Source organism: Ascaphus truei, chromosome 7 (assembly GCF_040206685.1).
Source record: "Ascaphus truei isolate aAscTru1 chromosome 7, aAscTru1.hap1, whole genome shotgun sequence".
Taxonomy (NCBI): domain Eukaryota; kingdom Metazoa; phylum Chordata; class Amphibia; order Anura; family Ascaphidae; genus Ascaphus; species Ascaphus truei.
This window is the reverse complement of record NC_134489.1, coordinates 85188295-85212872: the sequence shown is the minus strand read 5'-3', so window position 1 is coordinate 85212872 and position 24578 is coordinate 85188295. Positions and strand designations below refer to the sequence as shown.

Sequence of the window (24578 nt, the reverse complement as noted above, 5' to 3'; positions counted from 1 at the left end):
AAAAACATAGATTGTAAGATCTACGGGGCAGGGACCTGTGCCTGCAAAATGTCTCTGTAAAGCGCTACGTAAAACTAGCAGCGCTATACAAGAACAAGCTATTATATTATTATGTTCGATTATAAATCCATTACAACTGTCTAACTAGTGTGGGACCAAGTCATATTGAGGCAGGATTTATCTGCAAGTGATCCTTAGCTACAAACCCTTGGATCAATGGTGTCTAGTCATACATAGCACCTGGGCTGTGATGAAACTATATTTCCTAGAGACTAGATATGTTTTGTCCTGTTTCACAACCTGCAGACACATCAACAAGAATAGAAGAGTTATAGACAAATCTAAATTAGAAGATGTCTCTGGCTATTTATAGATGGCAATCTTTTCAGTGTGCATGTTGCAGCAGTTATAGAAGAGAGGGTCACGGCTACATGAATTTCTGTTCTGTACCCACGTGTAACGTTAGAACCGGGGGGGTGCTTTGTGGTTAAAGGCTGCAATGTTCTCACACAGACAAAGCTAACACACAGCTCACCTAATAAAGGAGATTAATGTATTGTTATCTAAAAGGTGCTGTTCCAACTAGCAACACACATCTGGCTTGCAGTAAAGAGAAAGAACTTCACAGCTCAGAATAAAACACTAAATATCACAGTGTATATAATATGCATGAAGTTTCATTCGTGGATGCAGAGTTCTCTATGCAAAATTGAAGATACCTCCTTGAAAAAGCTAAGACAAGAGTCTCTGGTGTTTGAAATGGGTTCAAATGCATTAGGGATACACAGTTGGTGTCTAACTGTGGATTTCCAATAATATGACTTGGACCTAAGCTCACAAAGCACAAAATACTTTAGGCAGCGGGAAAAATCTCAGATGGCTCCTAAAATGTAACCCCTCGTGCCTGTGCTGTGTACAGCACAGACTGACCCGTCGCTGCCGCAAACCGGCAGCAGCACTCCCCAGCACGCTTTCATAAAGCGAACGCAAAGCAGCAAGGCCCGAGCCCCTTGGCAAAAATGACTACTTGTAGGGGAGGAGATGGGGGTGGAGTAAGAAGGGGGCTAGGTTATATTAGTGCTGGGGGAGAATTTGCATACATCTTCAATTCCAGATCTGTAAGGAGCCCCACCCTCCCACCGTTTGTTAATGTAGGGGTTTTGGGATTTTAACCGGTTTTAGTTCCTGTTGAAGCATGGCAAGAAGGTGTTAGATGGAGGTAGGGACTCTGGTGGAAGTTGGCTCCTTGTGAGGAGGTCTAAGGCAGCGGTGCGCAAACTGGGGGGCGCAAGATTGTTTAGGGGGGGCGCAGGAAGCAGCGGCGATTTTGCCAGGAGCAGAGGGAAAAAAGCCGTCTGCAGCTGCAATTTTTCTTTTGGCCATTAGGTGGCGCTGTGCTCCGCTGTGCTCCGCTGTGCTCCGCTGTGCTACAGTACACAGCAGCATCTCGTTGCTTCCTGCATCAGCGTGTGACATGGGGAGAGGGGGTGAGTGAGACTGGCACATGGGGGAGTGAGACTGGCACATGGGGGAGTGAGACTGGGACATGGGGGGGAGTGAGACTGGGACATGGGGGGGAGTGAGACTGGGACATGGGGGGGAGTGAGACTGGGACATGGGGGGGAGTGAGACTGGGACATGGGGGGGAGTGAGACTGGGACATGGGGGGGAGTGAGACTGGGACATGGGGGGGAGTGAGACTGGGACATGGGGGGGAGTGAGACTGGGACATGGGGGGGAGTGAGACTGGGACATGGGGGGGAGTGAGACTGGGACATGGGGGGGAGTGAGACTGGGACATGGGGGGGAGTGAGACTGGGACATGGGGGGGAGTGAGACTGGGACATGGGGGGGAGTGAGACTGGGACATGGGGGGGAGTGAGACTGGGACATGGGGGGGAGTGAGACTGGGACATGGGGGGGAGTGAGACTGGGACATGGGGGGGAGTGAGACTGGGACATGGGGGGGAGTGAGACTGGGACATGGGGGGGAGTGAGACTGGGACATGGGGGGGGAGTGAGACTGGGACATGGGGGGGAGTGAGACTGGGACATGGGGGGGAGTGAGACTGGGACATGGGGGGGAGTGAGACTGGGACATGGGGGGGAGTGAGACTGGCACATGGGGGGGAGTGAGACTGGCACATGGGGGGGAGTGAGACTGGCACATGGGGGGGAGTGAGACTGGCACATGGGGGGGAGTGAGACTGGGACATGGGGGGGAGTGAGACTGGGACATGGGGGGGAGTGAGACTGGGACATGGGGGGGAGTGAGACTGGGACATGGGGGAGAGTGAGACTGGGACATGGGGGGGTGAGACTGGGACATGGGGGAGTGAGACTGGGACATGGGGGGGAGTGAGACTGGGACATGGGGGGGGAGTGAGACTGGGACATGGGGGGGAGTGAGACTGGGACATGGGGGGAGTGAGACTGGGACATGGGGGGGAGTGAGACTGGGACATGGGGGAGAGTGAGACTGGGACATGGGGGGGAGTGAGACTGGGACATGGGGGGGAGTGAGACTGGGACATGGGGGAGTGAGACTGGCACATGGGGGAGTGAGACTGGCACATGGGGGAGTGAGACTGGCACATGGGGGAGTGAGACTGGGACATGGGGGGGGAGTGAGACTGGGACATGGGGGGGAGTGAGACTGGGACATGGGGGGGAGTGAGACTGGGACATGGGGGGGAGTGAGACTGGGACATGGGGGGGAGTGAGACTGGGACATGGGGGGGAGTGAGACTGGGACATGGGGGGGAGTGAGACTGGGACATGGGGGGGGAGTGAGACTGGGACATGGGGGGGGAGTGAGACTGGGACATGGGGGGGGAGTGAGACTGGCACATGGGGGGGAGTGAGACTGGCACATGGGGGGGAGTGAGACTGGCACATGGGGGGTGAGACTGGGACATGGGGGAGTGAGTGTGAGACTGAGGCATGGGGAGGGTGTGAGTGACATGAGGGGGGTGAGAGTGTGACATGGGGAGGGGGGGCTGAAAGAGCTACATGGGGATGGGGATGAGAGAGACATTGGTGGGAGGGAGGGAGACACTGGCAGGAGGGAGAGAGACACACAATGGCTGGAGGGAGAGTGTGAGAGAGACACCGGGTGGAGGGAGAAACAATAGCTGGTTGGAGAGTGCAAGAGAGACACTGGGGGGAGGGAGAGGCAATGGCTGGAAGGAGAGTGAGAGACAATGGAGGGAGGGGGACACTAGGGAGAGGGAGAAAGAGAGAGAGACACACAGGGGGAGGGAAAGAGAGTGGGGGGAGACACTGAGGGGAGGGATAGAGAGGGACTGGAGGGGGAGTGAGAAATACAGGGAGTTGGAGAGACTGGAAGAGGAGTGTGAGACTGGAAGAGGGGAGAGAGTGAGAGACAATGGGGGGAGGGAGAAAGAGACACACACTGGGGGGAGGGAAAGAGAGTGGGGGGGGGAGGGGGAGACACTGAGGGGAGGAATAGAGAGGGACTGGAGGGGGAGTGAGAAATACAGGGAGAGACTGGAAGAGGTTAGAGAGGTCCTGAGGTGTTCTAATGTGGCGGGAAGAGAGAGATTAATAATACAGCAGAAATGGGAATGCTATTAGACAAATATTATAATATTTATTTTTAAGTTATGTAATTTGTGCTATAAATACTTTTTTTGTAGACGCGTGGCGGGGGCGTTACAAAGCTGGTTCGCCCTCAATGGCTGAACCAGCTCACGTGCGCTGACGTCATGTGATTTTGATTACATCAGGCAGGGGGGGCCCGAGAAATTTCATGGATGAAAAGGGGGGCTCGGCATAAAAAGTTTGCTCACCCCTGGTCTAAGGTACCTCCAGTAGTCGTTGGGGGTGTGGGGGTCAGCAGGTATGGCAATGACCTTCCAGTGGTGGTGTTGGTTTGGACAGATATTGGCAAACAGAGGTACAAGCTGGGGGCATACCTCTGGCTTATGGATTGGTTACAGAGCAATTTAGCAGGGTACCCTACTTTTTGTTATATTTTGTGTATATTTAATGAGGGGTTGGTTTAGGGGGTTCAAGATGCACAACCCTTTCCCAAGGATCGAGGTATGAGTAAATCAAGCATCGGGAGCACTATTACTAACCGCGGCAGGGATTGACAGGTCAGTCAGACCTGCGTTGATTAGTGTGGCGGGAGTGAGGGAGACCAGGTGCAAGAGGCGCACGAGGGCTGGGGCGGGAGTTGGTCGGAGGGCAGCAGGACTCTGCCCACCCCCGGTCTATTCAGATAGTATGGCAGGGGGTGCAGGAAGGAGTGCGTGTTCGTGTGTGGCACACACACTGACCGTCACCAAGAGATGGGGGGTGATGGAGGTGCTTAACAAAACACTGGCTCCTAAAAAGTCTGTCTAATTCTTAAGTATTTAACTATTTTATCCACCCCTGACTTTAGATAACTATGCGCGTTAATTACAAGCACTGTGTACAAGTGTCTGGGACGCTCACAAACTTGAAATGCTGCTTTCATCTCGTTCTGATTGAAATTGCAAATCATTTGTTTTTAATTCCTCGCACCTTTCCTAGCAATGCTTTAACTTTCAATAAAGTAGGTATTTATGAAAAAGAAAGCAATGCAACGTGCCTGAATCCAGGAACATACATAGGTTTTTTTTTAAACACTGGTCTCTCCAAGCAGTAAATACGGAAACAAGCAGACATGCTACACCTTGTCTTTTTAATGATCGGTTCAAAGTCTACAATATGCTTAAAAAGCTTTTCCAGTGTAGGCCCAAACCTACAACTTATACTGCTTTTTTAAGAGTTAAATATAGGCATCATGAATAGATAATGCAGGAATACAGCAGTTATTCCAATGTTGCAATAATTTAGATAGACTTATTAGGCGTTTATTTAAAAATTCACAATGGCAGACATTAAAAAGGCCTGGCGAGAAATATAGTACATCAGCATTTCTGTGAAATACAATGAAAACTACTGAAGTATTTAAATGTGAAGGAGAATCAGAACTACAACGGATGCAATATCTAAATTATAAATATTTAACATGAGGCAGTATAGAAATGTGTTATTTTCTGCCAAGCAATAACTGGTAACTCATTTAATAAATCATACAGACATATAGATACAGATCTGTATTTACAGAAGTGTATTTTATAATGATCAACTCATTGCTCTTCACGACAGACCTCTGATAATACACTTATATATATATATATTTTTATTATTTTAAACAGGGATTGCTGTCCATTAAATGAATCAATGTAATGATTATGGTGGGTTATATCAAATGTTATTGCCAATCTGTGAATAACTCACAATGTGCTTTTATTAATTAGAAAGTCCTAATTTGAGTAAATTCACCTAGCCTTGTAAAGAAAATAAAAGTACCTTTATTAGCAGCAAACAAAACAGTCTTTCAGAACAATGCAAAGCAAAATATCTGATCAGTATCTATTAGCTAGAAGTCTTGCTTTTCTCCTGAGCTGGAATGTGTTCAATGGAAAATAGCCATTACTCAGCATAAAACATGTTTCTCTCAAGCTTTTCTGTCAGAGCAAAATCAAAAAATAATGACGGTGTGGCAGCAGAACAAACACACAGCTGCTCATTTAAATAAAGCAGGCAAGAAATATGGATAGAAAATGCAGAGGCTATGGTACTCCATACCAGAAGACTGAGAAATTTAACGCAGCTAAAGGTGGGAATACTGGTAGCAGGACCCAGCGAAATACATAGCAGGATATCCTCAGACTTCCACTCCCAACAAGAACCTTCCAAACACTCAAGGACAGCTGTGTGAGGCTCTTCAAACAGGAGATTGCTGGTCAGTATATTCAACAATTACAATCAGAAAAAGATGTCATGGAGGCAAACATTATTCCGAGCTGCAGGGGTTTAAAATTAGCTCTACCGAATTCCTTGAGGGTGTTAACTTTGGTTGTTTGTTTATTGTTTGTTCCTGTTGCTCCTGCCTTACTGGTTCAACTATTTTAGGGTGCTGTGTCATTTACCAACACATAAAAGAAGAAACAGTATTGCAAATAAACATTACATTGTAACACATTCTCAACTATTCTGAGCGGTTTTCATAATGGAGCAAAGGATGAGAAATGAATCTCTCTATGGTGCTTCTAATTCCCAGAATAGTGCAATGAAGGCAATATAGCCCAGGAGTCAAGGGTTGAGTCAAATCAATGAAAAAATGTATATATGTGACAGGGTATATAGCTCACCAAATAAAGCCTGATATGGACAGAAAGCATATAACCACCCTCAAAATGAAATCACAAAACAGCCCCTATATAGAAGGACTCCCAGTGCATTCACTATAGAGAGGGATGGTGCCCTGAACCAAAGGCTGGAGCCATGCAAATACCCTATAGTCACAGTCACAATGTAAGAAATACAGATAAATGACTTACATGATAGACCCCTTATGCTCCATATACACGTGCATCCGTCCGTTATGTAGATCAAGTATGCTTTGAGAGAAGGTAGAGCACTGCTGAAAAAAGTAGGGCTGGAGGCCGAGTAGTGAAAATTAAAATTAGCTTTTGGAACCATGCATCTTTATTAAAGCATTTTTAATTTTCACTACTCAGCCTCCAGCCCTACTTTTTTCAGCAGTGCTCTACCTTCTCTCAAAGCATATTTGGTTTTCATAATGGAACATGAGCTTTTCTGCTAAAACAAAATCATGTATCTCATGAGATAACTTGACAATGAAGTGCGTAATCAGGATGAAAATAGAAAGACCTTTTGTACAGATATAGATAGAAGATATAGACATATAGACATATAGACATATAGACACAATATTTTTTTCAACCCATGATGGATCTGAACCGTTCAAGCAGCAGTCGAACTACAAAAATGACTTTCCATGGACATATGAAAGGCCCTTTCAGGATCCCTCCAAAAGACACAGTGTGTTGGGGAGTGCGGGGGAAACACCGCAGGAAGCAGTTCAATCATACGGCTCTTTCCCCAGGAGGCAAGATCATAAAGAATGACTGTGTGGCAAATAAAGTCAGCTTTAACTCCTCAGCAGAAAGTGAGCTGCACAGCACTACTAATGATTTCTTTTCTCAAGACATGGGATCCTTTAAAAAAAAAAAAAAAAAATTGGAGATGTGTGAAGGTCCTCACCAAAATGTTCTGAAAAGTTCACATTGCACCGAACATCCCAATTTTGCCGCTTTTCACCAGAATGTAGCGGAAATGGCCTGAACTGCTGCTCAACTCTTCAAGACTGTCCCTCCCCCCTCCCAACAAGTCAGGCTTTAAAGGATATCCCAGCTTCAGCACAGGTGTCTCAATTAGTGTCTTAGTCACCTGCGCTGAATCTGGGATATCCTTAAAACCTGGCCGTGGGGGGGAGGGGTCTTGAAGACAGGATTTGAGCACCCCTGATCGATTGAAATAGTTTGAGGGATAAAATAGGCAAAATGTTTCCTGAAAATGTAATGAGGCATTCAGATTCACGGACGGGATAATAGTGATAACGGACGGGATAATAGTGATAACGGGCGGGGGGGGGGGGGGGCGGGAGAGGGGCTGGAATAACGGGGGAAGAGGGGGCTGGAAAAGAACAAAGCGAGGGGAGGCCATGTATTAAACAGACGGCAACATCACATTAAAGCAGAGTTGGACAACCTAATCTACTAAGAGAGCCCCCAATGTCACACACATACTGCAGAAAGACCATTTAAGTCACTTTACCAGAGATAAAAGCTATAATGCCACATTTAAAAACAATGTTAGACATTAGACTCCATTTGCAATTAGTCCTCATTATATCCAATTTGATGCATGAGAGTCAATGCTGATAGGTCTTCAACGCGTGCAACAACTGTTCGCACAGGGACACAGATAATATTCTAATCAGAGGCGCTTCTGAGAAAACACTCCGTTCAAAGCTAATTATTACTGCATCCAAGCTGCACTTTACTAATAGCCCCCAGGCAAACACAAATAAATTGAGGAGTCATTATTAGTCCTTCAAAATAATTATCCATGTAAAAGTATATATAACAACTCACTGCATGTCATTTCAACTTGATATTTAAAATGCTTGCACGTTATCCTTTTTAATCAAGGATTTATTTTGCGAGCTGAAAAATAAGAGCTTATTTAACATATACTAAAATCGCTATAATACTTTTGCCGTTCTCTGCAGCTGTTGTCTCCCACAGTTGGCCCTAATCGCTGCCAATCTGCGACATATCTAATGAAGACGGCATTGTTTTATTGGCTACTGAGATATTACAACCGCCTTTAACTGTTTTTATCTGCATTTTGTTTTGTCAGACAGGAACACGATTATGGACTGATCTTCAGGAAGTCTTTGATTGCCATAAAACGATGCATCATTCAAATCTGAACAAAAAGAAACCAAATAAGTAAATCTCAATGAAATAATGCCAACAGAACACATTGATAAGCACCACTGGTTGTATATTTAGCAGCGACAGACACAAACACACAAAATGTTTCAGAGATCTCATTACGATTGTGACAAGATGTGCAGTGAGGTTTACTAATGCAAATATTCCAATAAAAAGGAAGAACGTGAATGCGGATTTTAGTGAGGGCTACCACAAATATTTAAATACAATATTACCACGGTACTGTTACATAGATTAGTAATGAGGGGGAGAAATCTGGCGCCATTAAACCGAACAGATATGTTCTGCTAACACAGACAGCTGTCTCCAGTGTCATTTAAGTAAGCTTTTTATCATAGTCCACAGATCATGGGAATCAATACAGATAAAGCCATGTCCCAGACACACCAGATAAAACCAAGCTGGAAATACAGATTTCTGATAGTCTTACTCCTATTTAAGCAAATAATTGCACTGGAAAATTCACCTGAACAAACACTGCTTGGTCTGTTAATCAGCGAGGCCTAGTTTTGTCTAGACAATTCCACTTGGAGCAGAAATCTTTGATGTTATCTGAACAAAGATTGCAAATACCAAAAAAAAAAAAAAGCAGCATGTGACCTGTACATAGAACTGTTTATTATACATGAAAATAAAACATTCTACTGTTTCGGCAAAAATTAATTTAGAAAGCCGCATATAGAGATTATAATTTTGGCCAATGTTAATGTTTCCCATAACTCGGGTTCTCAACTCCAGTCCTCAAGACCCCTCAGCATGTCAGGTTTTCAGGATATTCCTGCTTCAGCACAAGGGGTTTCAGTTGAAAACTGATCCCTGCTTCAGCATAGGTGGCTATCCTGACAACCCGATCTGTTGGGGGTAAGAGGGGGGGAGAGGGAGGTCTTGAGGGCTGGAGTCGAGCACCCCTGCAATTTGTATAAAATCAACCCTCGTCAAAAATATCCAGACATGAACCTAAGGTAGTCCATTTCAATGATGCGATTCCATTTTAAATACAGGCTACATTTAATGTTAAACTTTCAAAAATATACATCTAAACATAAATGGCTTTTCATGTTATAATAATCCATAAATTTGCATAATGTATGCAATACATATTACTCACAAAAAAAAATCGAGACATTTTTTCCAGCTTCTTCAAGAGTTGCAGCATATGGTTAAGTGTTACACACACACACACACACACACACACACACAAATGTAAATACAACTGTATGCTCATCTGCATGTCTTAGGCAGGTCTGCAACCCCGCCTTTCCCCATTATCACCCAGCACACAGCACTTCCACTGCAGCAAGGGATTCTGGGAAATGACATGCAAATGAGCACACAGTGCCACTTTTTGCTTCAAAAACCATTTTTAACATGGTTCTATATCTATATCTATATATCTATATATCTATATATATATAAACCATAATACTGAGTTAAGTTATGGTGAGTAAAAAAAGTGACAAAAACCCTCCACAGGAAAGCAAATATGCAAATATGCTGTATATGCGCATACAGTTATATTTGCGCATATATATATATATATATATATAGATATAGATATAGATATAGATATAGATATAGATATAGATATAACTACTGATCACATTTTAAAGAGCTCCGACATGCATGTAAATAAATCCAACATACCTAACGGAATCTCCTCCTCATCAAACAAGGATTCTCCAACAATGGGATTCACAATCAAATAAATAAATAAACAACTTGAAGTGTGCTAGCCATTTCACCAATTTATTTTAAGGCTATGTACACTCTTCTGCCCCTCCTTACATCTCAACCGTAATGTCCCGCTACACACTGTCCCAGTTCTTGCGTTCTGCTCGAGGATGTCTTCTATGTACCCCTTTTGTATCTAAAGCCCTCTCCCGCCTAAAACCGCTCCCTCACTGCCCCACACCTCTGGAATGCCCTTCCCCTCAATATCCGACTAGCACCCCCCCCCCCCCCCTATTCATCTTTCAAACCCATCCTGAAACGCACCTCTTTAAAACTAAGCATATGAGTAGCTCCGTGGCTGATACTATACACCTCATACATCGACCTTGGCCCCTTACAGACGTACTTACCAGAACGCCCTCCTACTGTCTGTGTATGTTTTTCCATTTAGATTGTAAGCTCCTCGTGGCAGGGACTCATTTTTCCTAATGTTACTTCTCTGTTTCTAGTGCTTATTTCCAATATGTGTTATATTATTATGTCATGTGTATCACTACAGAGAAGCGCTATGTACATAAATGGTGCTGTATAAAGATAGAAATATTAAAAGAACATACAAATATTTGGTTGCCTTCTGTTCCTGTAGTGTAATCCATCTGTTTTCTGTTTAAAATGCAACATTGTTCATATATATAGATATATATATATAGATATATATATATATATATATATATATATAATTCAACTTGCTAAAAGCCAATTCCAAACTGGAAATTTAAAATGGCCACTGCTATCTACACCTTAAGCAGAGGTTGCTATATATAGTAACCCCTAAAAACCAGTGTTGGGAGTGGGGGGGAAAGACAACTTGAAAGATCATACTTGATGAAAAAAAAAAAATTAGAAAATAGCTAATCACAGCACAAATTATTAGAATATGTTACAAATCTTAATTATTGTATTTATTTTGGGGGGGGGTTTGGGGGTGGTTGTAGCCACTTCTCCACCAAAGGAGCCAGCAACACTCTCTTATCCACCTTGCTCGCCAACTCCAGTCATCAATGGCCACCAACAGGTCAGGTTTTCTGGACAGGTGGCTCAATCAGTGGCTCAGTCGAAGCCTATTGGTAGCCCTTGAGAACATGGAGTTGGCCGCCCCCGATTTTAGGTTTTGTATCACACCCCAATCCCGGGTAACTAACTACCACTGCCTTGTACAGCCGTTAACACCGGAGCCTGGATGCAATACCCCGTAGCAGCACGCAGTGAATTCGGGCCTATATTTCCGAGTCCCAAGCCATAAAAAAAATAGGCCCAAAAGATTCTACTTGTGAATTGCAGCTAAACACCACAAGAGAGATCAACAACCACAATACTCTCTTATAGATCAAAACATTATCACAATAAAAAGAGCTACGCATTTCTCATGTGAAATAATACAAATTAAATGTGGCGTTCAATATTGCATCTTATTCCAGAACACCATTTTTTTCAGCTGTGTAGCAGATACAGCTTCAGATTGCAGTTTCCAATGTGGCAGCTCTTCAAATTATTGTCTCGCACACAGTGTCGTATGACAGCAATCATTTACTACACTAATGCTTGTGGAAAAAGCAGTAAGACTAAATATTCTCAACATCACTATGGCCTGAAATACATTTTTTTATACAAATGAGGACTTAACCTCAACATAGAGGGCAAAAACAAAATGTTTGTTTTATACAAGCGCCTCAAAGAAACGTTATGTGGGCATTAGGCTGCGCTTATAGTGCCTGCGACGTGACGTCGCCCGAAAACAAAAGCATTGCCACCTCCGCGTGCGCTTATAGTGCGCGCGATGCGTCGGAGCGACGTCACGAAAACTGTTAGCTGGCAAAATTTGATTTTTCACATGACGGCCCTTGAACCAATCAAACTGCCGGAATTATGCGCCGCCGCCGCGAGAAATATAACTTTCGCCGGTGGTGACGAAAATTGAGATCAGGAGTCACGACGGAGCGCTAGGCCACACCCCCGGGGTTCAGCCAATGAGGACGAACCTGCAGGGTGACGTCATGGCCGTGCCCCCGTCACGCGCCCCCCCCCCCATCCGTCTTTTCCCCTGCAGACCGGGGAATTCGGATGCACGTGCCGTCTCCAGGCAGCGGAGCCACAGCCTGCGACTATAGCAAGCGCGACGTGTGCTACAAGAACAAAGTGCAGCAGCTGATACGGGCTGGCCATAGTGCACGTGATGCAGAGTGATTTTTCAAAGGACAAATGATTTTTTTTCGTGTAGCCGCCGTATCACGTGAGCGATTCAGCCAAGGAGGGCGAACCAGCCTGCTGACAAATCTGCCACACCTCCCCAATCACCTCCAGCTCAGTTCACCCATCGCTCGGACGACGCCATCTGCTGTGTTGCGTGCGCCCCTACTTTAATCTTAGCCACAGGCCTTGACCCCGCTGCCTACTGCAGCGTCCGCTGTGGGGGACGCTGCACGGATGAGAGCCCTCCCCTCAATGGCGCCGGGCCCGCTGCGAGGGGGGGCCGCAGCGCTGGGGCGAGAGTTGCTCCTGCTCTCAATAGAAGCAGGACTTGCGACGTGCGATACGGCACGCCCCCCGGCGGTTCAGCCAATGAGGGCGAACCTGCCGGGTGACGTCATGGCCGCGCCCCGTCACTCCCCCCGCCACGCCCCCCCGGTCTCTCTTCCTGCAGTGAGCTGAAGACCAGGGAATCGGCTGCACGCCCCGCCAATCTCGCGGGCGCGCGTTGCAGCGGAGGTACCGCGGGGCCTTAGCCTCACACTTGCCATATGCATCTAGTCCTAAAACACAGGATGTAACTGTTAACGTGCAACACTTCAAACACCTTCAACTCCTCCCCTGCCTTATAAAAGAGGGGGGGGGGGGGAAACAAGACTCCATTTTGTAATACTTTCCAGGCAGTTTTCCAAAATGCTGACACGTTTCTCCTTAGAATTCCTGCAGCTTTCTCTGCTTTTTATGAGCGGAGGGGTCTCACACATCCTTTCCTGTTGTGGAATGAATCTTTTTTACTGCACTAGAGGCATGTAGGAGTGAAGGAGAACCAGAGCGGATCTTCACCATATAACCCAAACATGAGACTGAAAAACATTATATTACGACTGTATGCGATACATTCATAAAAATATCTAATCATGCATGCTCATAGGGGTTTCATAAAACCTCAGCACTAAATTCACATGTTAATGTTCAGATCTCACAGCCACTGCCGTGCATGAGCCACTTAGATGGTAAGCTTTTTGGAGCAGGGTCTTTCTTCGCCTTGTTATTTACTTGTTGCTCTCACCCCTAGTATTTCTACTTATTCTCCCTGTGTTGTAATCTTGTAAAGAGCTGCGTGCGCGATAAAGCTGGCACAACATATAAAAGAAAGAAAAAAATTGAATGTACTGATCCTCCTTTGGTTGCCACAGCAAGTAAGTCATATCCACTTCCTCTTTTGAACCAGGCTGACACACCATTTTGAGCTCTGCCCTTTGGCAACAAAGTATTACAAACAGATCAGTTGCGGTGTTCCAAACAGCACACTGTCTGTTGCAGATTTCAGAGTAATAATGTGTATCATACATCGCATGCTTTGGATATTTAAAAAAAAAAATAATGTATTTTTTCCCTAAGAGGGGGGGGGGGGGGGAGAGAAATATAGGATTGCGGCTTTAAGCGTGGCGTATTATAGTCTCAGCATTAAGCAAATCTAGCTATTTTAGAGACTTTCGCAAATTAGAATAATAAATTGTAATGGACATTGACTTAATGTTTGGCAAGCCATCAGTGAACGCTGACAGAGCCGTGGCTTTTTCCACGACTAGCCACTGTCAAATTCTGTACGATTTGTGGCCTCACGCAAAAGGTTCACACTGCTCTATAAAATTACTTTATAATCAATAACCTCACCCATCGTCCACATTAAAAGAACGGAAGGAGAACATTAATATCAAGCTGTGCATACCGTGACCTTAGCAATACACTAAATCCACAAATCCTGGGAGAAGAAGAAGTAAAGGACGGCCTAAAAACGAATGACACAACGTATATACAAATTATTTGGAGGCTAATGGGGAATTTAAATCCAAAAAGGAGCGGGTCGCTTGGAAGCGCATCTGGCTGTCACATCCGAGAAGGCAACCTTTAATGATCTAAATAAAATGAGCCAAACATTTTAAAAATCCATTACTGATAAATGAAGTAATTATTTAAAATGTGAGGAAGAAGATGGAGGCGGTGTGATATGACAAGGAGCTTGGCAATAATAGCTCAATTTAAATGTCCCACTATGTGGGGCATGGCAATTAGTCTCGACAATTATTTACGTCCTAGATACATAGGGGATATGTGAAATCACACGATCAATGTAGTAGAGTTGGGACAGTGCACTGGGATAATGAATACCTGGACAGGGGCTGTGATTCAACAACATTAACTCACTGAGTTGATACAGCAAGGGTGACCAACTCCAGTCCTCAAATGCCACCAACAGGTCGGGGGTATTGGGCATATCCCTGCTTCAGCACTGGTGGCTCAGTCATTCTCACTAAGCCACTTGTGCTGAAGCAGAGATATCCGTAAAACCTGACCTGTTGGTGGTGCTTGGGGACTGGAGTTGGCCACTCCTGGTCTACAGGCTAAATTCGCAGTTTTCTGTACTCACCAGGATTACACGAGCATAGCATTTCTACCAATTTTAGCCTGAAAAGAGATCAGTCCTACATAACATGGATAATTATAGAACGCAAATAATATAAACTAGGTCTCCCGAGAACGCAGTGAGAGCAGTCCAAGCTTCAACTGCTATGCAAGATCATGTGCTCCATCTAGAGATGTAGAGACAATGCACCAAGATAGATTAAACCCATGGAACAGCAGTAATCGTGGGGTAACAGCATTACTCAGTGAATATTATTAATGTTTATTTGTGAAGCACCAGCATATTCCACAGCGTCGTACAATTATGTATAAAAGAAAAAAGGAAAGAAAAGAGCAAAACCCGCATGGTGTAGTATTGGATTAAATTTAGTGATATATAAAAAGGGGGATAATGTATGCACGTACACAAAAAAATAATAAGTAAAAGCTAATGGGTCTAAAAACCATAATGAAGACATCAGGGCAAGACCTTACGCCGACATCCAGCCTTGTGACTATGATAGCAGAAGACAGGCAAACTTTTAGTCGCCACTGGATCCAACGCAGATAGTCCAAGTCCCCGTGGAGCAGACTCACAGCGACACCGGACGGGTGGATAGAGCAAGTCACTGTGGTGCTGTAGTGGTCCTTTATAATCACGGTTCACTGGAAATATATTATCGCTAGTGTTATCAGTAGACTATTGCACATTTGAATGTTGAATTTGCACCCCACTTATAATTTTGAGCGCACTTTTTTTGTCTTTATCACAGAGTTATGTATATTACATAAACAGTTACATACAAGCGAGGACACGCATGCACAAACAGATACAAAGAGGTAATGAGGGCCCTGCTCGTGAGAGCTTACAATCCAGAGGGAATGAGGGACAATGTTGAAACAAGGGGCCACTCATTGTAGGATAAGGTGTGGCTCACGTTAGAATATGACCCAGTCTGAAAGCTGAATCCTTTAAGATTTTTTTTTCGGGGTGCGGGAGGATTGTTACAGAGGGTGGACATTAGTCCAGCCACACAGCTAGTCCCAATGGGGTTGGAGGGGGAAGGGAGTTAGATGTTAGCACTATGGCTAGTAGGCTTGCTTGTAAAGGTAAGTATTCCCGGAGTTTTTAAACATGTGAAAGCTGTGGGAAGAGCCTCATGGTAGACGATAGGGAATTCCAGAAAGTGGGCAGCACAGGAGAAGTCTGGTAGGCAGGAGTGAGAGGGGGTTATAAGGTGGGAGGAAAGGCGGATGTCTTGGGCAGAACGTAGAGGGTGTTTATGTATTTGTGGATGACGGCTGAGATGTAAGGGAGAGCAGTGTCATTGAGACCTTTGTACAAGTAAGAAATGATTAGGGTTTTAAATTTGATTCTAGAGGATATGGGAAGCCAGTGCAGGGATATGTGTAGTGGAGCAGAAGTGGAGCGGTGAGTGGGGTAGAGGATATGGGAAGCCAGTGTAGGGATATGTGTAGTGGAGCGGTGAGTTGGGTAGAGGATATGGGAGGCCAGAGTAGGGATATGTGTAGTGGAGCAGTAGAAGTGGAGCGGTGAGTGAGGTAGAGGATATGGGAAGCCAGTGTAGGGATATGTGTAGTGGAGTAGTAGAAGTGGAGCGGTGAGTGAGGTAGATGAGTTTAGCAGCAGCATTTTGGATGGATTGGAGTTGGGAGAGGCGGACAAGGGAATGCCAACTAAGAAAAGGTTGCAGTAATCATGGTTGGACATGAGTTGATTAGGATTTTAGTTGCATCATAAGTGAGATAAGTGCGTATCTTGGAGATATTTAGGAGGTGGAGATTGGAAGACTTCATAGAGGGACTGAATGTGAGGAATAAAGCAGAGATCAGAATCAAAGACAGTGCATCTATAGGCTAGATTCACTGCTTTCTTTAGTGACCAGAAATTTAGGAGCGTAGCATTGCCATCAGATAATATATAATATATAAATATATATATAATATATAATATATAAATATATATATATATAAAAAAGTTGACATAGATATAATTAAATATTGATAGATAGGAAGCAATGTAAACTAGGTCTAGTAAGAAAATCAATGATGGTAGTCTAAACTATAGTTTCAGTGATCAATTGGACTTAATCAGTTTCATGCTATATTCTCTGTGATTCTTATATATACACAATTAACAGCAAATATCACCTATGAGCACATTCACATATCTCAAACAAGTCTACAATCCTGCTTTTCATCATTATCTCTTAGCATACAATGCTTCCACTGCCGCTAGGGATTCTGGGAAATTACATGCAAATAAGCAAACAGTGTCACCTTTTGTTTCAAATTAATTTTAATACGGACCCCTAGAAGCTTATGCCTGCCGTATTACACCGCTTTTCAGCACAGCCTGGGTTAAAGAAGTACATAGCCAGTAAACCTGCTCACAGACTGCTATTTCATCCTTCTGCGTTTCTTCAGTGTGAGGCTGGTATAAAAGTGAAGAATCAAGTCTGCACCATTAGCTAGCCAACGGCCTGAAAGGAGGTCAGTGCTGTGGGTAGCACAGGTTAGGGCGTCACATAGTGAAGGAGTACAGCGCCAAAAATAAATCATATCAATGTTAATGCACAAAATGTACATCTTCAATGCCCCATTTGTTGAGCTACTGTATTTGGAGACAAAATACATCCAGTTTGCAGCCCGATCGCATTTGTGGATCAAAAGTAAGAAGCCTATGAAAGCTGTGACAAATAAGGTGCTAAGTGGAACAATACCAATGTCAGTTTCATCAAGCAGACTTAATGAGATCTCTCTGCCCAAGAGAAGAAATGTGTTGTACATTGTAGAATGCAATCAATTAATGCTTATTGATATCATTACAATGTCAGCAAGACTACAGCAAATATTGAATGTCCAAACTAAATACATAGGGTCTAACAAAGTAAATACCTCAATCTTTGTCACAAATCATTAACAATTTCTCATTGTCCCAAAACTTTTTAACATGAAACAGTTCATAACTGTACATGCCCCTTTAAGGAGCAGTCCCTTACAAACAAGTGTTTCAGTAAATAAATTGCCGTTGTTTTCACCCCGATCACACATTTTATTGCAAAATCGTGACGTAGCTTTCTACTTTGACGACAATAATCGATGTAAAAACCTTTATACGGACTCTTTAAAATGGTTTTCTAAAAAACAGTCCCATTCGTCAGCCATGATTCTTGCAAGTCTGGAATTTGTAGACGAATGTTTCTAGAAGACACTATCTAACCCTCCAATAAGAGCAGCTAATTGTATATTCCATTAAAATGAGCTGTGCCTTTACAGTTCAGCTTTACTTCATTGCAACGTCAATAATTCAGATTGCAGTTTGAAAGGGTCAATCTCAAACCCATTCACTCATGATTAGGGATAGTTAGATGCTGCACACCCATGTTGTAATCCTTTTAACAGTTGTAGATTGAGTTTAATTGATTTATCCATATAGTGCTTCACAACCTTTGTTTTGAAACGTGTTGGTAACACCAGAAAAGTGACCCGAATAGTCCCCAAGAATGTATTTATAAATTATTCAACTAGGAAAGGCTACATTGAGATATTAATCTTATTTGTCAATGGAGGCAAAACTGAGAAATACAGTAATACAAAGGTAACGAATCAATTATGTGTTACATAGGCAGAATTATATATATACAGGCATACCCCGCATTAACGTACGCAATGGGACCGGAGCATGTATGTAAAGCGAAAATGTACTTAAAGTGCAGCACTACCTTTTTCCCACTTATCGATGCATGTACTGTACTGCAATCGTCATATACGTGCATAACTGATGTAAATAAGGCATTTGCAATAGGCACTATAGTCTCCCCGCTTGCCGCACACCTTCAGTACAGGTAGGGAGCCGATATTGCTGTTCAGGACATGCTGACTGGCGCATGCGTAAGCTTTCGTTTGCCTATTGAGTGAGATGTACTTACTCGCGAGTGTACTTAAAGTGAGTGTACTTAAACCGGGGTATGCCTGTATATATATGTTTCCTTACTCCACTGTAAAGATCTAGAAGCCAATAAACATTTATAAAAACTTTTTTAAAAACCCAATAACGTTTTCCAAGTCAAGTCCTACAGGCCAAATGAAATATTCACAGACAAGAACACAAAAATCTGTATCCTGTATCCATGTTTAATTACAACAGTATGTGCCTTTATTCCACATTTATGTCAATGTTGTTTGCAACAAAAGCGCAAAAGTTAATCATCGGGTTGTGGAATCCTGTTGAGAAAGTAAATTATTACTTTTTCCACCAAAAAAACTCAATGGAATATAAAACCTTTCTACTGATAAGCCACAGGCACCTCAGACTTTACATTATCTCCTTCCTATAAGGAAATATGGATACTTGCATGCACATATGGCCTTTAAGAGGACACATTTTACACCACTCACAAGTATATAATTACCAACATCTGTGTCAGTTAATTATGTGTCATTCTGCTTTATCATTAAATAGCAAATTATTACATTAGTAGGATACTGTGATGGAGAACTGTATGTAAGATAAATAAATTATCACACTTGTGGCAAACCCACAACCTTCTTTTGAACTTGTTTAAAGAATTTTGTATGTTGTTTTCATATTTTTTGTGTACTGGTATTATTTAACTATAAATCGTATTTCATGTGTAAATAAAATAAATATAAGTTGGAGTGATCACCCCCCCACCCCCCCCCCCAAATCCATTACTTATATCATGCAGGCATTGAAGCCTGCACATCTTTAACTTATTTTAACATTTCATTTATATTGGGGTTTTAGTTACATAATTTAGCCTGCAGGAGGAATTCAGCCAAGAAGACAACAAAAAAAACAAAAACACGAGAAGGAGGTTTTTTGCCTGGAGGTTACCTTGGCATATTGGTCATTCTCATCATACATGGGTCACAACATATGTAACTAAAATCCTAACGTAAATTACATATTACAAGTAGTTAAATATGTGCAGGATTATACGCAGCCTGGTAAAAGTAATCAGGGCTAATGAAATGTTGGGGTTTAGTTAATTTGGATGTGTTGATTATGTTTTTTGCTTTTATTTGTATATAAAAACCATTTAGTCAAAGGTTGTTGGAAATTTGCTGTACCACAAAAAAATATATATCTGCTGTAAAATGCTAAAATTACACTTTCAAGTAATAACCATCACAAAAATATACTTTTTTTATTCAAAATGTCTCTATAGATACATTTACTAGACAACTCAGATACATTTTAGTTAATCTTTGGGGGGGAAGCTCTCCAATTAGACTTAAAATATATTCTGTTAAGCCAAATACAAAATGACCATGTTAGTGATGTAGTCGCTTATTTTGACACAATTGCAACTAGAATACTAGGGGTCCCACAACCCATTTACTGAGTCTCCAAAACTACCAAAGATAAATCCAATTTGCGTTCCCATCTGTATTTGGGGTGTGGGGGGTGTGGGGAGAGGGGTAAATGAAAATGTTAAACAGTCTAGAAGAAATGACAGCGCAGACAGAATATGCATGTTTATTAGACTTAGTATATATAAATAATGGATTAATGTTTTTACTCCAATACTGACTATATGCATAACCCTAATTGCAGAAACCCAACTTTAAGGCACAATACTGTTAAATATTCACACAAAATTAAAAGCCACCACAACACACTGCTGGGTTGTTTTTTTCTCCATATTTATAACATATACCATAACACAAGACAGCTAAAGGTCCATGTAATACACAGTCCATGTTTTAGCAATCTAGAAACAAACTGTCACATGGCAAAAAAAATAAAAAAATAAACCTGCTTGTGACCTTCCAGTAACTATATTCACAACTGCACAATGCACAGTGAAGAGAAACAGTGTGAGCCAAACTTTATCTGAAATCAATTAATGCCCTGGTTTCAAACCGGTTACTTCAAAGGAGAAAATCAAGAGCTCCAGACACACTGTCTATTGTAATGCTTATCTCCCCAGCATGTCTGAGCTCAAGTCAACAGGAAAGTGCAAGTCACGTTCACAGCCCACTCTGCATGACAAAGGGGGCCTTTAAATCCGTGATCACCTCTACATTTGGGTACATTCTCTGCATTCAGACACCTACCCTTACAAAAAAAAAAAATATCAATCTAGAAGCCACAAAACACATGCAAGACAAAAAACTGCACCCACAATGACTGCAATTGTGATTAAGATGGAAATGCTAATACGTTCACAGCCAAAGCAGGAGATCAGACAGAAGCAACATACCACAGCCCTGTTATATGTCCTGATTGTGTTAACTCATTTACTGCTGGATAGGGACAGCAGAGTTAAAAAAAAAAAAAAAAGGGCGTTAATGGCTGGGTTGTAAAGTTACCAATGTGCCTGTTTCTTTCTGGTGTTAAATCTATTTAGCAATGGTGCAGTCCTGATTTGCTGACCACTCCAGCACTGAAAGGTTAAATGGGGGATGGGAGATTTAAAGTTGGCATCATGTATAGTTAAGAGTTGCCCTGGAGGCATCAGAAGAAGAACCACACATTCCAGCCTTATTGAAATACACTCCCTGCCTGGAAATTAAATAGGGGGGGGGGAAACAGTCTGGGAAGCATCACATTTCATGGATGTGCTTCCCAGTCTCCTACTAAATCTCCCCAGCTCTTTAAAAACAGCAACACATATATTTGCCTAGTTCATAGACCTACATCCACCCACACAGATAAACACATAGCTGGGAGCAGAGACAGAATTCCCGGGAGGAACTTTGGCCCCATTCCCACAATATGTTTGCATTGCAGGGGATTTTTTTTTTTTTGTGGTGTGGGAGACAAATCCCACTGTCTAGCCCTCTGCCAGAGCATAAACAAGCCCACCCACAAGAAAAAATAACACCAGATCCTTTTTTTTTTTTAAGGGAGATCAACAATAAAATAATCCTTGCAAGTGATCACCAGGATCTGTGAATATGCAAGTTACAGATTGCCCCATCTAAAGATACAGCTTGTTCCATGTGCAAATCTCTTACCTTTAATAATGAGGGGGAGGGAATAAATGGATGCGGTATCCCAGAAATAGAAGTGCTGCAAGGGATCGGGCGAGGTCTTCTCCTAGCGATCCGATAAGCTGCCCATGGATCTGCGCGATCACAGAGGTTTCCCGCAGCGGATGGGAAGGAGAAGGTTTCCCCCAGCAGGATCTGTTCTCATCTTCCTGCCAGGACACCTCCCTCCTGCACGCAGCATACCACAAGGAGAGGCGCCCTGCAAACCTCCCCGCACAGGGGGGTGCAGATGCAATCACACTGGAAAAGACTGGGGGGGGGAGGAGGTGGGGTGCAAGTCTACGAGAAGGGGGGGAGGAGGGGGTGCAAGTCTACGAGAAGGGGGGGAGAGTTTATATGGAAGCACGGTGGGACTGGGAGCCTCTGTCTGCAAGAAGAGGAAGTCGCTGGCTGCCTGAGCTTCTCCAATGGGGTGTCTGGAGTTGTAATTAACTAGGCATTACCACATCATTTCCTCCCGGCGCATAGCCAGAGAGAGGAGGGAGCAAACTGCACAGGGGGAGGAGGGAGCAAACTGCACAGGGGGAGGGAGGTGCAGAGTGAAAGGAGGGGTGGAGAATGGAAGAGGGAGGGCAGGTAAGAGGGAGGGTGGTAAGCAAGGTGCTGTTTGGGAGCTCAATGAGTCATGCAATAAAATGTATTTGATATGGTTGAACTTGTGCTATTTTTTTATTTTTATTATTGCAATAAAATGAAAAGCAGAGTTAGCATGGATGGGATGATAATTCCTTGTATGGGTTCTATGTATCAAGGACAATGTCGTGCAATTCTGGGACAGAGATTGTAAGATCTTCGGGGCAAGGAATTCTTTTTTCTAATGTTACTTTTATGTCTGTAGCTCTTATTTCCATTATGTGTTGTATTATTATGTCACACATCATTACTGCTGTGAAGCGCTATGTACATAAATGGCACTGTATAAATAAAGATATGCATACATAAATGGCGCTATATAAATAAAGATATACATACGTACGTACATAAATGGCGCTATATAAATAAAGATATACATACATAACAAACCACCAGATGTATGAAAGAAAAAATCCAATTGTTTGGGGGTTTTTTTGCATAGTATTTTTAATTGAAAGCTTTGCATTACATATATTTGTCAACATTTGTTAAGATCATAAATGGTCAATATTTCTTTGGTCATAACAGGTAATTTTTCATTTACAGGTATGTTTGATTTTCGTCTTTTTATTTTATATAAAGTTAAACTATTAAACTTTGATCAAAACATTGTTTCAATTTAACATTTCTTTATCTGCAATACATTTCGTTCCTGGGACTTGTACAACAAATAAAAGGTAAGTTCAATGAATAGTTAGTAATTAACAACAACTCTTGCGACCGCGTTACCACCAATTGCTTTTTAATGGGATTTTTTTTCTTTGATGCATAATGAGGTTTTGCAGAATCCGTCCTGGGTTTTCTGGCTCCTGACCGGGACTTTGCTCCAGCTCGCCCCCGGTGGCAGGATGCTCCATTTTTGCTCCGGGCAACTTACTTTAAAAGGACAACCCGGCAAGCAAAGTTTCAGTTCATGCAACGCACTTACCTTTTGTCGCCCTCGTTACCAGACCCGGCTATGTACCTCGACCACCCCTGTCTTCCGCCTGCCCCGACCTCTGCATTCTCACCGACGACGCAACTCTGCTGCCAGCACTGACCTTCGGCTTACGACTACAAAGGCATACCCCGGTTTAAGAACACTCACTTTAAGTACACTCGCGAGAAAGGACATATCGCCCAATAGGCAAACGGCAGCTCGCGCATGCGCCTGTCAGCACGTCCTGAACAGCAATACCGGCTCCCTACCTGTACCGAAGTTGCACGCAAGCGGGGAGACTATAGAGCCTGTTACAAATGCGTTAGTTACATCAGTTATGCACGTATATAACGATGGCAGTACAGTACATGCATCGATAAGTAGGAAAAAGGTAGTGCTTCACTTTAAATACATTTTCGCTTTACATACATGATCCGGTCCCATTGCGTACGTTAATGCGGGGTATGCCTGTACTCTATCAGGACTCTGTCCCTCTGCTCGGGTCGGTTCTTTCATATTCCTACCTCAGCCCTACGGGTCCGTTTCCTGCTTGAGATGAGCATCGTTCCAATATGATGCAAATGTTTTCACCACAGAGTTGCATCACTTTTGCCTTAATACATATGCCCATACGAATTGACACTTTTAGGGGCTACACCAAGCGCTTTGACAAAGGGCTTAGTGTATCCCGAAATATTGCATTTACAGATGTTTTTCAAAATCTGTAAAGATTCATCTACTTCTTTTCCAAGTGTTGATTGAAGCAAGAATTGTGCAATATAGGTTTTGCAGCTTATTATTTATGTTTTGTTTCATTGATATAGTGCCAACCATGCACGCAGACAGCTCTTTACAATATTATAATAGGAGTTAAGTACAATACAAACAATGGGAATAAGTGCAACAGGTATACGGCAAAAGGAGATCCTGCCCCGAAGAGCTTACTATCTAAGTGTTATGTTGGAAGGAATACAGATCCATTATAAGGCAAAAGTGCAGGCGGGGAGGTCAAGTGCACCTGGAGTTCGTATTAGAGGTGTAAAACGTTTAATGAGAGGCTTCTTTTAAGAGGTGATTTTTCAGCTGGGCTTTGAATGTGTAATGTGAAGGTGCTTGACGAATGTTGATTGGAAGCGTGTTTCATAGGTAGGGACAGATTAGTGAAAAAGGTTTACATATGGGAGAGGGCTGTAGAGGTAAAAGGTAAAACGATGAGACAACCTTGGGTCGAGCGTAAGAGACTAGTAGGTGTGAAACACGAGATCAGA

At 43.1% G+C, this 24578-nt stretch overlaps 1 protein-coding gene across 2 annotated transcripts in view; it reads right to left on the bottom strand.

Annotated features, from left to right (window-relative positions):
* ACVR1 (activin A receptor type 1) overlaps positions 1 to 22182 on the bottom strand; it is an 86060-nt gene extending 63878 nt beyond the window's left edge. For both annotated transcript variants that reach the window (XM_075609342.1, XM_075609343.1), the window contains exon 1: positions 21723 to 22182. The gene's annotated coding sequence lies outside the window, so the exon portion shown is untranslated. The remainder of the gene's footprint in view (positions 1 to 21722) is intronic.
* Positions 22183 to 24578: the final 2396 nt, after the last annotated feature.